Below are 13617 nucleotides of genomic sequence, written 5' to 3' on the forward strand. Positions count from 1 at the left end.
CAATAAAGCGAGACCAAAAGATCTGTTGTGTTGGAAGTGGAATGTTTTTTATGTCCCGGCACATGCTGGTATAATATCAGTATACCGCCGTGGGCCTGCCAACGCATAGCCCACGGCGCACTACGCGCCAGCTCGCAAGCAATGCCAATGCGCTGCGTAGCGCGCGCATTGCTTGCGAGCTGGCGCGTGGCGCGCCGTAACAAGCGCGCAAAAAAAAAACGCGCCGCTTACGGGTAAAAAAAAAAGTGAGCGGCGCGCACGGCATGGGGGAAAGGGGGAAAGAGAGAGGAGCGAAACGGCATAATAAAACAAAAAGGAAAGAAAACTTTTGGGAGAGGAGGTGCCGTGCGGCTGCTATTGCTGTTGCCATGACAACGTAAACAATCATGTGCGCCGCCATTTTTCTAATGCATCGCCCATTGGTTAGGGCCGTAACTGAAGGGGACCTTGGCGCTAGCGTCGAAAGAGCGTCTGCTCGAAAACGGCCAATGGGATGTATACGGAGTGTCCGCCCCCTGAGTTTACGCTGCGAGGATCGCTGGGCGAAACGCATGCCGACAAGATCCTGTGAGATAGAGTCGTATTCCACCACTACTGCTAATGATACGCAGCGCGATGCCCTCAAGTGTAAATAAAACGCCCTTGCGATTACTGTGCTGCTCAGGTCCTGTTAATGCAATTCGGCATACATAGACACGGTGTGAAAGCACTGAATAGTGTTTTAACGTATGTGCGCTGGCACAAAACGTTATAAACAGTCCCGAAAGAGCCTATATTGTGTTGGATGTTGAAGATCACTCTAGATATCAATAAATGTTGCAGGTATGTGCCAATTTCTTCACCTAATTGCAGAGAACTCTCTCGGGCCGTTATTGCATTTTTATGGCTTCCTCCATGTCCCAATATGCTGAATTTCAAGTACATTGAAAATGTTGCAGATGCGAAATGCCACTTGTAAAGGATGTTGCCAAACGGCGTGGACGCTGAGAGGTCATTTCCCTTCCTAGAATTGGGGGAGGTCGCCGTTTTCGGGCTTAGCCGAGAGTAAAGCCAGCCGGGCGCTTTGTTAATGAGTCGGGAGACGCTCTTTGACGGCAGATAGCCCGCGCCGACGCGTCGGGACATTTTAACCTGTCACGCGTACGAGCAAAACGTCGTAAGGGCGTCAATGGTCATGCCGGGGGGGTACAAAGCGGCAGCTTAAAACTCGAGGGATCGGTGACCCGACGCGCAGCCTCTTGAAAGGTAGGCTGGCGCCACCGAGACAAATCCATCGGTGCACTTAGCTTTGCGGGCCCGCCGGACGAGACGAACAATGCACAAGACGGCATTGCGAATCGGCGGGCGCACGTCGGCAGGGGTGTCCTTTGCGGCACGCAGTGCGCGATGGGATTAGTGAAAGCGCGAGGACGGGGCGACGCAGATGGCCGTTTCCCCGTAAGTGTTTTTCAAAATGTCGGGAGACTTTTCCATGTATGTCGCGGAGGCGAAACGGTTGGGATGTTATTTGTTTATTTGTTGTTTGGTGGTTACTTTCTCTCCCTCTATCTCTCTGAATGTTCCGAGGAACGCAGGGAGAGGGTGAGAGAGAGAGAGTGCCCAATGAGTGTCAGCCCAGTTGACCCAATCAGGTCACTGGGGTGTCGTGATTTGCCGTGAGGGGATTCGGGAGGGGCAACCGAAGGTTTAAAACCTGGCTCCCGACCTCTCACGGGGGTTCCGGGCGCAAGAAAGGTGCACTGTACTTTCGGCTCTGCCGAGTTAAGGCGCCGGTCCCAGTGTAACCCAAGGGTCTTGACGTACGAACGGTGCTATGTACTATCGGCTATGTCGAGTTGATACGTCGGACCCACTGTAAATAGCTGTCAATGTATATAATGTGTACATAAAGTCTATTCTCCAAGTTCAACGTCTATGGCGTCCCATCTCTGATGGAAGAGGAGAAACGGCGACAGCTGAAGCAAAGTTTTCTCTACCAAGTAAGCTGGTTACGCCAGCTTGGAGGCACTCTGTGCCACGAAAGTAACAAGAGAAGGTAAAGAAAATTCACTCCACTTTTATGATGTATTTGGTTCGCCTGTTAAATATAGCTTAAAAAGTTCTGTTCAAAAAGAAATTCCCATCTTTTTACAACTGGGATAAAAAATGTTAGAGGTGGAAAGCTGTTATAATGGCATTGTGCAAGCTAATACTTTAATTTAATAGCACTGCTTTAAGTGAATTTCTAAAGCACAGCAATTTTGCTTGCCTTTTTCTGTTTTATAAACTAAAATGTTCATCCTCGAAAGGCAGCCTGACCCTCTTTAAATTCGAAATATTGGACACAGACTGGGAACACTGCTTTCCAATACACTTGCTGAAACTGCCTTATCAGAACACCATGGTACACAATGCAGATCCATTAAGTGACAAGACAGTTTGACAATTTTAATCATTGAAGGACTTAGCGAAACCTTTTTTGGGTTGTTTTTCCTTGCTTTCAGACACTGCACAATGCCTTTTAAGGCATGGTTTCAGTGTTTCTTTTTTTTTTATGGGGAGGGCGTGTTAACATCTTTTACACCATGTCAATTATGTGGTGCCATAATGTGTTCTTGGATGGAGTCTTGCCCTTTCATTCAGTACAATATAATGTCGTTTATTGTGTCATAGGTCATCTTACATATGAGTATGAGTATAGCATTTTGCTAAGTTTTGCCTCTGTCACCCAAGCTTGCAAGTTTGCTACTCACTGCTGGTGACTTGTGATACATGTGACTTTTGTTCAAAAAAAAGAAGTCTGTCACTTATCCTGTGCACGGGTTGTCTTCTTGAATTACAATTTGTTGCCTATATTAGTTCTTTTGTTGCATCTCAGATTAGGAATGGCTATCATAGGTGACATCATTTAACCATATTGCACACAATGTAAATATGTACTTGCAATATATGGCCACCATAAATATAAATAGAAGTTAATAATTCAAGAATAGTGCCTTTGCATGGTGGGACAGCCATGAAATGTAGCTACAAGGTACTAGCACTGCAAGTAGCACTGTTTGTGCAGAATATAGTTCAACTCAACTGCTTTCAAACATCACTGTTTTTGTCTGCATTTGTATAGCTCCAATTCCTGTGAACAACACACATCTGGTGGAAGAGTGGCTTGCACCTGCAGTTGGGCCCAGTGAATAGCCGAATTTCTGCACGTTTTCATGTTATTAGCATATTACTAGAGGCGGTCGTTCTTATAGTAGCCTGTTTGCCCAGTGTAGAAGCCACTGCGGGTGTCAGGATGTTGTACACATCTTCGGCTTTGCAGGGGACACAGCATCTGGCACATAGTTTGTCACAGGCCATGTCTTTGGGGCAAGTTGGGTTTACTCACTTGCAAAGGGAGAACCAAGCTTGTTGGATAAGAATTAAATCGCCTGTACACTCAGTGGCCTTCTTCATTTTGTGTGACATATATGGTTATAGCTACCCATGCTTTATGCACTTCTTGTCCGGCAGCAGTCCCGCTTTTGAAACCCTCGGGACAGCTTTCAGCAAGCTGGACAGGAATAGCACTGAAAAACCAGCAGATGTTAATTGTCGCACTTGTCGGGAAGCTTCACACAGTATGATGAGGGCGGAAATTAATGAGGGTGTTCCTCAAGGCCTTGTAGCACGTGTCATGAGTTTGGAGCAATGTGATGTAGCACTTTTCTGATCGCATACTATAGGTTCACCAGGTGTGGTCATGGTTTAAGTGCAGTCCAAGGTCAAGAAAACAGATATCTATGAGGAGCACCCTGGTGATGGAGACGCTGGGAAAACTAATGGGAAGCCTGTTGAACATCTAATTGACCAAGTTGCTGGCTTCATCAGGCAAAGTGTGATAAAGAGAAGGAAGTCATCAACACATCAGAATGTTTTTGCATATAGACACTGCTAAGGTTCTCAGGCACGCCAACAAGTCTTAGTGCGCAGGCTATGCATGACCAACTACATATGCCTTCTGTTTGGACAAAGAACTGCTCATTGTAACTGGATGAAGATGGAGTGGACAGAAATAAACGGCAGCTCCATTAATCTGGTTTCACTGGCATCAAATGCACTGATTTGTAAATCCGCATCGCCATACTCCGCAATGCCTTCTTGGGTGACATCAACAAGGACCAGCTTGAGGCAAAGGGTAATAGACATCTTTACAAGCTAAAAATGCATGTATGCATGGAGAGCACTTTGTGTCCAAAAAGTAGGCACTTCCACAGGAGCACTGGAAAAGGAACATATTATTGACAGTGGGCAAAGACAAGCTTCTCTGCTACTATACACCCAGCATTGTTGCCATGTAACGACATCTGAAACAATCCCTCTCAAAGAGGAAATCATCTTTGTGTATCCATAAAGAGGGCAGCAGGCAAAGCCCCTTCAGCAATGATGCCAGCTTCAAAAGGCCCACTTGCACATCCTGAATGCTTCCTTCTTAGACTTTGCTGGGTGCATGCATTCTACTGTCCAAAAGTTGTCATTGAGAGCACTGTTCGTTTGGTTGCAATACAGTTCTGAAGTGATTGCAACAAATTTCCCTTCCTAGTTGGTCTGGAGGCTCACGGTGCTCATGAAGCAACACCATGAGATAAGCAAGGTGACTGGATGCCTCCAAGCCTTTGTTTGTTTATCACACTGTTTTGTTAGTAACAACCATGAGATCTGAGACCAACAAGCTCACGTTCGACACTCTAATGGTTACTGTGGGGGATCCATAATAAAAAGCACAGAACAGAAAACTCAACGGAAAGGATAAGGCAACATTTAACACTTAATATTGCTGCAGCCCACCCCCTTTTATTTTGTCTGGTCATGGTACATTTATATATATATATATATATATATATATATATATATATATATATATATTATTTTGTCTGGTCATGCTACGTTTCTTTCTATAGCTAGGCATGAAATTATCCTGTGTGCAGCTTACTGCAGAGAGCATAGGTGATGTTCCCAATCGGTGTCCGATTTTTATATACACTATGCGCTGGCTCAAAGAGGCTCGAAACACTGCAATGGAAGCTTCGAGGAGAAAAGGTACCTGGAAGAAAAAAAAAACTGTGCTACAACCACCTTGGCAACATCTTGTCCCCTTAATAAAGATTGTGCTTGCGTATCAACTTCAGCCCTCCAGTTTAGAGTAAGTACCAGTGCACTTATGAACAACAAATCAGTTCTCAAAGAGCGCGTGCAGTCCAACCAGAAGCATGGGCATGAATCCGCATTGTGCTCCTGCATTGAAGGTGAATAATGCATTACAAATTGGCGAATGTGCCTTCGTAAGCTTCCTGGCAAAATGAATTTGTAATGTACAAAGAATTGTCAATAAAGCTTACCAAAAGCACACATGCACTCGCAAATTATATCACAATTGAAAATAATGAGTAAACCTATGTGCCCTTTCCACTCTTAGTATGCTTTACTGCACGATGCTACACCCCTGTATTGCGGTGTAGCAAGCTACGAAAGAAACGTTGCATAATTGAGCTTTTTAAGAATACCTTTTTCGCAATACACCTATGTACTGCGGTGAAGCATACTAAAATTGGAAAGGGGCCACTGTCACTGGACATAAAAAGAGTTCTTTAATCATACACTCGCGCAACCGCCGCCTCTCAGGTCGCCTGAGTGGACATACTATGCTGGGTGATAGCGGTCCCCTCCCACTTTTAGTATCCTTCAGCGCGTAACTAAAATGTACTGCGGCGAAGAAGCAGTACATTTGTATTGGGTGAATAATCAAATGGTTTTTACAACAGTACAGAAATAAATGCGCACCATGCATCAGTCTACCACATGGAAGAGGGTCGCAACAAAAGGTAGCTGATTCACACAGGCTGTGTAGCCCGCTTACCAGTCGTAAAGGCTATTACCCAAGTAACCACGGATATCCGTGGGACGTCCACCATAAGTCCCAACGTCCATCCATCCGGATATCCAACACGGACGTCCGTGGGACGTACAGGAGAAGTCCATATCCTGTTTGGATGTCCGAAGGACATCCCACCGGGATGTCCATGGGACATCCCATTTTGAACGTCCGCTGGGTGTCCATAAATAGGCATGCCCAGGATATACACTAGTGAGTTATATATAAACTAGCATAAATATATTGCCGGAAATTTTAGTTTGTTCATATTATATTTGTTTATTTTTGTTCTCTATCGGACACAGTTCATTCTTTTTTCAAAGCAAAATAAATATATTTTCAACTTGATATCAATTCTGCCCACTTTAACATCGCAGTATTAAAATACGATTTTTTTTTCTATCGGTGGGTCATACAAACAATTTGTAGTTTGCTTTAAAAAAAATGCTTGTGGATGACTAGCAGAATATATAAGCGCCCATTTGAAGCCACTTATTCGACCTAGAGCCAAGCACTCAAGTTATCCCTCATTAGGAAAAGTTCCTGATCATAGAGTTTTGGTCCTGACCTCCGAACATGTAGGTTCAGGTTTATCATTGAAACAGGAAGTAAAACACGTTGTTAGGCTAGTTGGTGCATTGTATTAAGAAAAAAAACCAGCAAAAAAAAGACGGACACAGGAAACATACACAAGACAGGCCTCTTCCAGCCTCTTTCCTGTCTTCTCGTATGTTTCCTGTGTGCGCCTGTTTTTGGCTGGTTTCTTAAAACAGGAAGTTGTCTGCAGTGTTCAATTGTGCATACAATAATATCATTATAGGTAACAAAAACAAATCTCAAAGGCTACGCTTTTGGTGGCTGCGTGCGTTGAAAGCGATTACGAAAGCTATAATGCGTCAGAGCCGCCATGCATTGACAGTAATCTCAAAGGCTATGTTTTTCTGGCGCCGACAGCTTTAGCAGAAACTAAAAACTCGAAAATCAGATACCTAATATTCCCAGAATAAGTAAATATTTCACTGTGTAATAATAGAATATTTTAAAAACCTATTTATGTTTGCGTAGATGCACGTGGAAGTGTTACAACCTTGGCAAAGCAGAACGCTGCAGTCATCCAACCCAATCCAAGCTCTAGCCATCGTCGCCACGCCATTTTTCATTCTGCGATCGTTTTAAGGGCAGCGGAGCAGCGTTTGTCACCTTCCGTGCCTGCCGAAGTCTCCTACTCAGCTACCAAGGTATGACAGCTACATCGATTTCTTTTTTAATTCGTTTGGGTATTGAAATGTGTTTTCTTCACAGGTGCCAGGATGCCTAGACTGCGGGAGAAGCCGCACGCGCGAAAAAGAGCGTCGCTGGAAACAAAGACGATATTCGAGGACTTCGGATCTCGCACCGGCAGCCAGCAGTCAACAGCTCGAGAATTCGCAAGTCTAGAACTGTGCAGTGGCGCGCATACCCCGCACGCATGCATTAACATGTGCGTTCGGGCTGTCCCTGCAAACATTTGTACGCCTTGTGATGCTGGTCGCTGCACCGAGGCGACATCGGAAGTTCAGGACGGTGGTTGTGACAGTACGCGCACTAAGGACAATGTGCCTTGCTTCCCTGATGGATATACTCTACGTGATGCTTCGGATGGTTCGCTTCGCTGTGAGAACGGAACAGGATCCCTTAGGAGAGGTGTACGCACAAGTCAATGCTGGTTTTCTGGTAAGCAGGACCCCGGAGTCTACATTTGCTTTAGCTACCGCGGACTCTTCATCGGCGCCCTTTGATTCTCCTGGCAAACAGCTTCTCCTGGCTAATGCGCTCATGATCAGAGCTGTAGCCGTCAGTAGCGGCAAGATCGCCTGCTGATCTCTACGAAAATAAAAAGCTCCTTTTAAAAAAGTGAAGAATATATTAGTTGTTTTTATCTACAAGTTTGTTCAATATCGTGAGAATATGGTCACTACGGCCACGGCGAAGACATTGTAAACGAGAGTACGCATTCGATGGCCAAGTGAGTTTTAATAATTGTAAGAACGCACTACGCCACGAGAAAGAGCTATTGTTTAAAGAAAGTGAAGAATATATTGATTGTTCTTCACTAATAGTTCGTTTAGCCACGTCAGAATGTGGAGACATTGGGAACGAGAGTACGCATTTGACGGCAAGTTGACTTACGAGAACGCACTACAGCCACCGTAGCACTACGTCGCGAATAACATTTAAGCTGCAATACCATTAAGCATGTCCGTGTGGCACCCCGCGAATGACATTAAAGTTTAAGGCATTAGCCAGTTAATGTCATTTTTTGTGCCCGTGTCGCAGAGTGCTAGTGAAGTGATGTAGTCAAGATTAATTCCTTCATGTCATTTCTGTTGCTTTCGCTGCTTAATAATGCTAATTGATGTGTTATTGCTCTTTCTTTTTATTCCATGCTGCAAACTCAAATGTCAAAGCAGGGTGGGCAATAAGTATTTTTGTTCTGCTGTTCTCTACCTTGTTGTGCTATTGAAATTGCAAGTTTTCTTCTTTATCCGTGTATTTATTTGTTCTTTGAACAGTACGCATATATCTGCTTATTGGTCTTTTTATGTATATGTATAAGGTGACAATAAACGTTTAATTGTATTTGGAAGTTGGTGTAAGTTCATTTCTCGTTTATTTAAAACAAGAATGCATTCAAGCATTAGACCAATGTAATGTATATAATGGTCCGGTGCTTGAATGTGTCCCGGCCACTATTGTCGCTTCAAGGCATGTGTATATCTGGAATATCCCCGGGAAGACACACACAAACACACACACACACACACACACACACACACATATATATATATATATATATATATATATATATATATATATATATATATATATATATATATATATATCCTGAACGTCCCCTGAATGTCCATGCTGGATGTCCGCGTCGGACGTACTACGGATGCCAAAGCGATTACCTTTGGATTTCCCAGGGACGTCCCTCGGACGTACGTCGGACATTCATGGATATCCCACGGACATCCCGAATATCCAGAAAGGACGTCCGTCGGACGTCGCCCGGATATCCGTGGTTACTTGGGTATGGGAAATTCAAAATTTCAGACACACAGAAATATGTTTATATGTTTACGTTCGTACTCCTTGCGTAATAAGACTGCCAGAACTTCCACAATAAGAAGTAATTTACAACACACAAATGCTAACAACACAGATATATGCCTTGTTTTCAACTCGGTCGTCATGCAAATGACATATAGCACGGAAAAACGTGAACATGCTGTGTGTTAGCATCGTAAACTTCATACTAGGCAAGGAGCACACCACAATCCCGCGACAGCCGCTAATGAGACCAATACGGGAGCACATATCTGTGAACGTGCAAATGGAGACCCCTAAGCCACTCTGCTCCTCCATCACCCCCCGCTGCACGGCTGCACCACTCGTTTCAAGCACAGCACACCTAACACACACATTCAGCGCTGAACAGTGCATGGGCGGTCGACGCAGTCGCATTTACATGACTTGTAGGGGGCGGTCGACGCAGTCGCATTTACATGACTTGTAGCGAGCAGCACATCCCTCGATGTCCGTTAAGCAAAGTCGGACACGGCGACGCCACATCACGGTTCGTAGAACTTCGTTGCCGAGACGCTAGAAGCACGGGTCACACAACGCAGATTCTGTACTGCCAGAGCTCACCGAGGCGAAAGTCGCACTGCCGCACCACCACTACTCGCGGCTTTATGCCAAGTAACACAGAACCTACCACCAACACACAAGCAACGCGAGCACGATCACATAAGCAACGTCGAACAACGCACGCTCCGCGCGAGCTGGAGAACGAACATGCCGAGAACGAACACGCCACGGTGCCGCTCGGCGCCACCATCATGCCTTCTCAAAAATCCCTAAGCGATCCTGTCCCTAGGCACCTATTATCACGTCACGTGACGGATTTTTGTACGGAGAGCACCGGGAACGGGAGTTATCGCTTGGCGCCGTTGCTAGGAGTGACATCACGGCGTCCCGCAGGCTCGTAAGCCAATAGCGTGGTGCTGCGGTGCCATGCGCTGTACTTTCTGGATATTCCAAATACGCATCCGGTGTACCAGCTGGTATGACTAACATATATGACTAACACGATCACGTAGTGCGCATATAAGCAAAGCAGACGTTGCGTAAAAATCGTGTTAAGGCTCGAGTACAAATGACGACATGCACAGTCAGCTGTGCAATATCTACTACGTTATTGCCCGCAGCACAATACGCAAGCCTGGCACATACTATACTCTGAGAGACTCACAACTTACCTCGCATAGTCGCGCGGAGGAAAGTGCCCGGAAGTTCTCCCTCCCGATTCCGGGAAGTCATGTCTTTCTTCTTAACCCGTCGCGCTTACTGGACGGTATCGCGAACAGATTCTTGCCTTTGCTAAAACTAAATTGGCATCCGAACGCGCAGCAGGTCATGGTCACAGAAAATGACGTGAAGTGACGTCGCACTGGCCACAAACCATCCTTCAAGGCGTTCACAAAATCAAAACACAGTATAGGAACGGAAGGAATGGCGCCAACAAGCGCCGCTTCTCGACCAAAAATGGCACTGAAGCGTGAATGTAAACAAACGAAGCCGGCGCAAGGGGCCACGTGATGCCATTAGGCCAATAGCGACGCGGCGTCGGCTTCGGGCAGAGCGCTCAAGGAGGGGGCGGCATTCCTCAAAGCGTAGCAGTACTTTACGAAGTTTAGGGGTTTTAGCGCGGGGACGCCCGCCACGCCATCTCCCGGAGGCCGGCTTCACTAGGCGCGAGCGCGCCTTCCTCCTCGCCCTGCGGACCCGCTCCGTGTGGCCCGCCGCGAGAGGAGGCATCGACTGCAACGAGCACCCTCTCCCCTTTGCCAGGATTGCGGCGCGACCGAATCATTAGAAAGTTTTAGTATAGCGTAAAATGCTTGCGTTAGCGTGCGACACAACGCTAACGCAAAGAAAGACTGCACTGCGCGGCACAAGGTAGTGCTTTAGAATAGCGGAACGGAGAAAAGCGTTAACGTTAACGCAAACAAATACAGAGCCATCTAGATGTAAAAACACAAAGTACTGGAAAGCCAAATCCACACGATATGTCGAGCTTATCCATTGCTGAATCCGCAAGTGTGTCCCTAAGTCAAGGTTATCGAAAGCCACAGTCGATGCTCAATTACGCATGTAGCTGTTTAGCTTCAGTGTTGTTTTGCCGAGTCGCGAAACGCACCGATTATTCTTGCATGCCGCGATCGAGTGTTCTGTGGGACCCATATTACCTGTCCTTTTTAAGTTGGGATGACACAGATGCCCTCATGCTTTAGGAACGAGAGCGACCATGCAAGTCGTACGTGTCCTCAAAAAGCGGCCTGCTCAACATCGAGGCTATTCCGGAGGGGACGTTTACCCGGCAATATTTCTTCCAGAAAGTGGATTTCCCACTTCTTTCCAATTTTTCGCAGTGGACGCCCATCTTGGCGTCTGTCCGAATGGGTTCAAGGCGAAAACCTCCTTCAGGAGGTTCATGTCGTCGTCGTTAGTAAAGCGCACATGCATTGTGACCACATCACCGACCACACTACATTAGAGTGTTTTAGCAGAACGTTTTTGACGGTCCGGTCCGCTCTCGCGTACCCGCTCACAGTTAGCGGAGCGGTGGACGAAGAATCACTTTTAGCGGAGCGCCCGGCTGCGTCCGAAAGGCATGTGCTTGCCTGACGCGCCACCTTGCCGCAGAAGGTAAAACCGCTATGAACATAATATTCAAGTTGTAAGAATTGCCGCAATAAAATAATATATTTGGAATTGCTCAACTGTCTGAAGGCATTTCACGCAATACATTGCATTTTCATTTCTTATGTATATATATATAATCCTTACATTAACAAAGCCGTTACGCTGTGTTGTAGCCAAGACAAGGTTTTTTGCTCTTTCAGTACACCTAAAACGTGGTCCGCATAAACAAACGTGCACACATGGCATGGTTCTGAAACGGGTTCATGGCCACAACCACCCGAATAGAAGAATATCTTCGTGTCTCCTAAAGTGTACTCTAGGTTTGCGCTTTACAAATCGCGATTCAAACGACCTCGTGGACGGGCCAGCTGCACTGGGGGCAGCCATTTTGCTTCGCTAGACCCGCTTGACGCGCTCGCCGCGCTCCGCTGAGAAAGCTTTCTAGCGGAGAGGGGGCTCCCGTCCGCTCGCCCGCTCACTGCTGAACGGGTCGCGCATGCGCACTTGCGCTTCCGCTAGCCCGCTGAGCGGAGCGGACCGTCAAAAACGCTCTGCTAAAACAGCCTATTATTTTGGCACGGAAAACGTGACATGCATCGGCTTGACATGCGGCTTTACACCATGCTAACGAGCGAAATACACTTGAGCGCCATCTCGAGGCGGATACTGCAAACATGAGCAAACATAAGCAAACCCTCTCGTAAGCCTACTGCGCCGCTAATCGAGAACGTATATCGTAAACAACATCCATTTGTCACCTGCACGCCACTGTCAAAGCATCATCACACAAATCTAAAACAAACACGAGCATTAGTGGGGAACGAATGAAGCGAACAGAGCAGGCCGACGACTCGATAGATGCGAAGCGGGCTGCTCTCATTTCGACTGGCGCCGCCATGTTGCCGTACGTAAGGCTCCCCTTGCGTGCGTTAGCCTTCTTCGCTAAATCTCGAAATTAGACAGTTTTAGTATAGCGTACGCTATTCCATTGCGTACGCTAAGAATAGCGGGTCGTCACTGCGCATGCGCTGAACGCTAAACGGAATAGCGGGCGTACGCAACGCAAACGAGTTTGCGTTTTTGCGTGGTTTGCGGGAAACATGGCAGCGGTCCCGGCTGCCCGCTTCGAATTGAATTTGGTGTTGCTTTTGTAAAATGCACTTCGTTCGTAGCAAATGACTGTGTAAACGGCTTTCGCTTAGTCTCAGGCCGCTTCGACGACAGAGTATTATGGATAACCTAGTGGTGCTTTCGAGATCGCTTCTCGTTTCGAACGAGTCGAAGCCTAACGAAAAAAACGTTCGAGATGTCAGCGCCTCCTATCGCTACAGGCGCGAAATAGCCGCAACGACAGCATATGGCCTCTGAGATTCGAAGATATCGCCGGCCAACTAAATTTGTAGAAAACGTGCGCTGCTTAGCGTACGCTATATAATAGACAGCTTTAGTTTAGCGTACGTAACTATAGCGTACGCTATACGCTATGATATACCGTACGCTAAGCAGCGTACGTTTTCTACAGTTTTAGTTGGCCGGTGATATTGACACGCGTACTTATCTTTATCGGGCGACCACGTTTCGCCGCTTAACAAATGTAATCGCACAGTGAGGGACGCGCCTGCATGTATGCGACGTTTCTGGAAAGTTATCGATGCTTCTACCCGGCTGTCTGTTGTCGCCGAACCTTGTGTTATCTGATTTCATCGCGTAACGCGAATGGTGTAGAACTTTGTGGAAGGCACGCGGGTCCGAACGATTAGTCGAACATTCGATGACTACTCTATAAAAGCCGACGCGCTTGACCCGCTGATCAGATTTTCGACGATCGCCGAGCGTGTTCGCCGCTATCGTTGTGCTATAAGTGTAGCCTGTTTTGTGGGCACAGGTTCGCCCAATAAACGTTTGTTTTGTCGTTCACCAGTATTGCTACTGTGTTCTTTGACGTCACGACCACGTGACATATGAAGCCCAAAGCC

At 46.6% G+C, this 13617-nt stretch overlaps 1 long non-coding RNA gene across 1 annotated transcript; it reads left to right on the forward strand.

Moving 5' to 3' along the window:
• Window positions 1–6928: 6928 nt before the first annotated feature.
• LOC135917171 (uncharacterized) lies at window positions 6929–8516 on the forward strand. Its single transcript, XR_010569210.2, has 2 exons — window positions 6929–7128; window positions 7193–8516. It is a non-coding gene; the product is annotated as an uncharacterized lncRNA (long non-coding RNA).
• The last annotated feature ends 5101 nt before the right edge of the window (window positions 8517–13617 follow it).

The sequence above is a fragment of the Dermacentor albipictus genome, chromosome 5, assembly GCF_038994185.2.
Source record: "Dermacentor albipictus isolate Rhodes 1998 colony chromosome 5, USDA_Dalb.pri_finalv2, whole genome shotgun sequence".
Classification (NCBI taxonomy): domain Eukaryota; kingdom Metazoa; phylum Arthropoda; class Arachnida; order Ixodida; family Ixodidae; genus Dermacentor; species Dermacentor albipictus.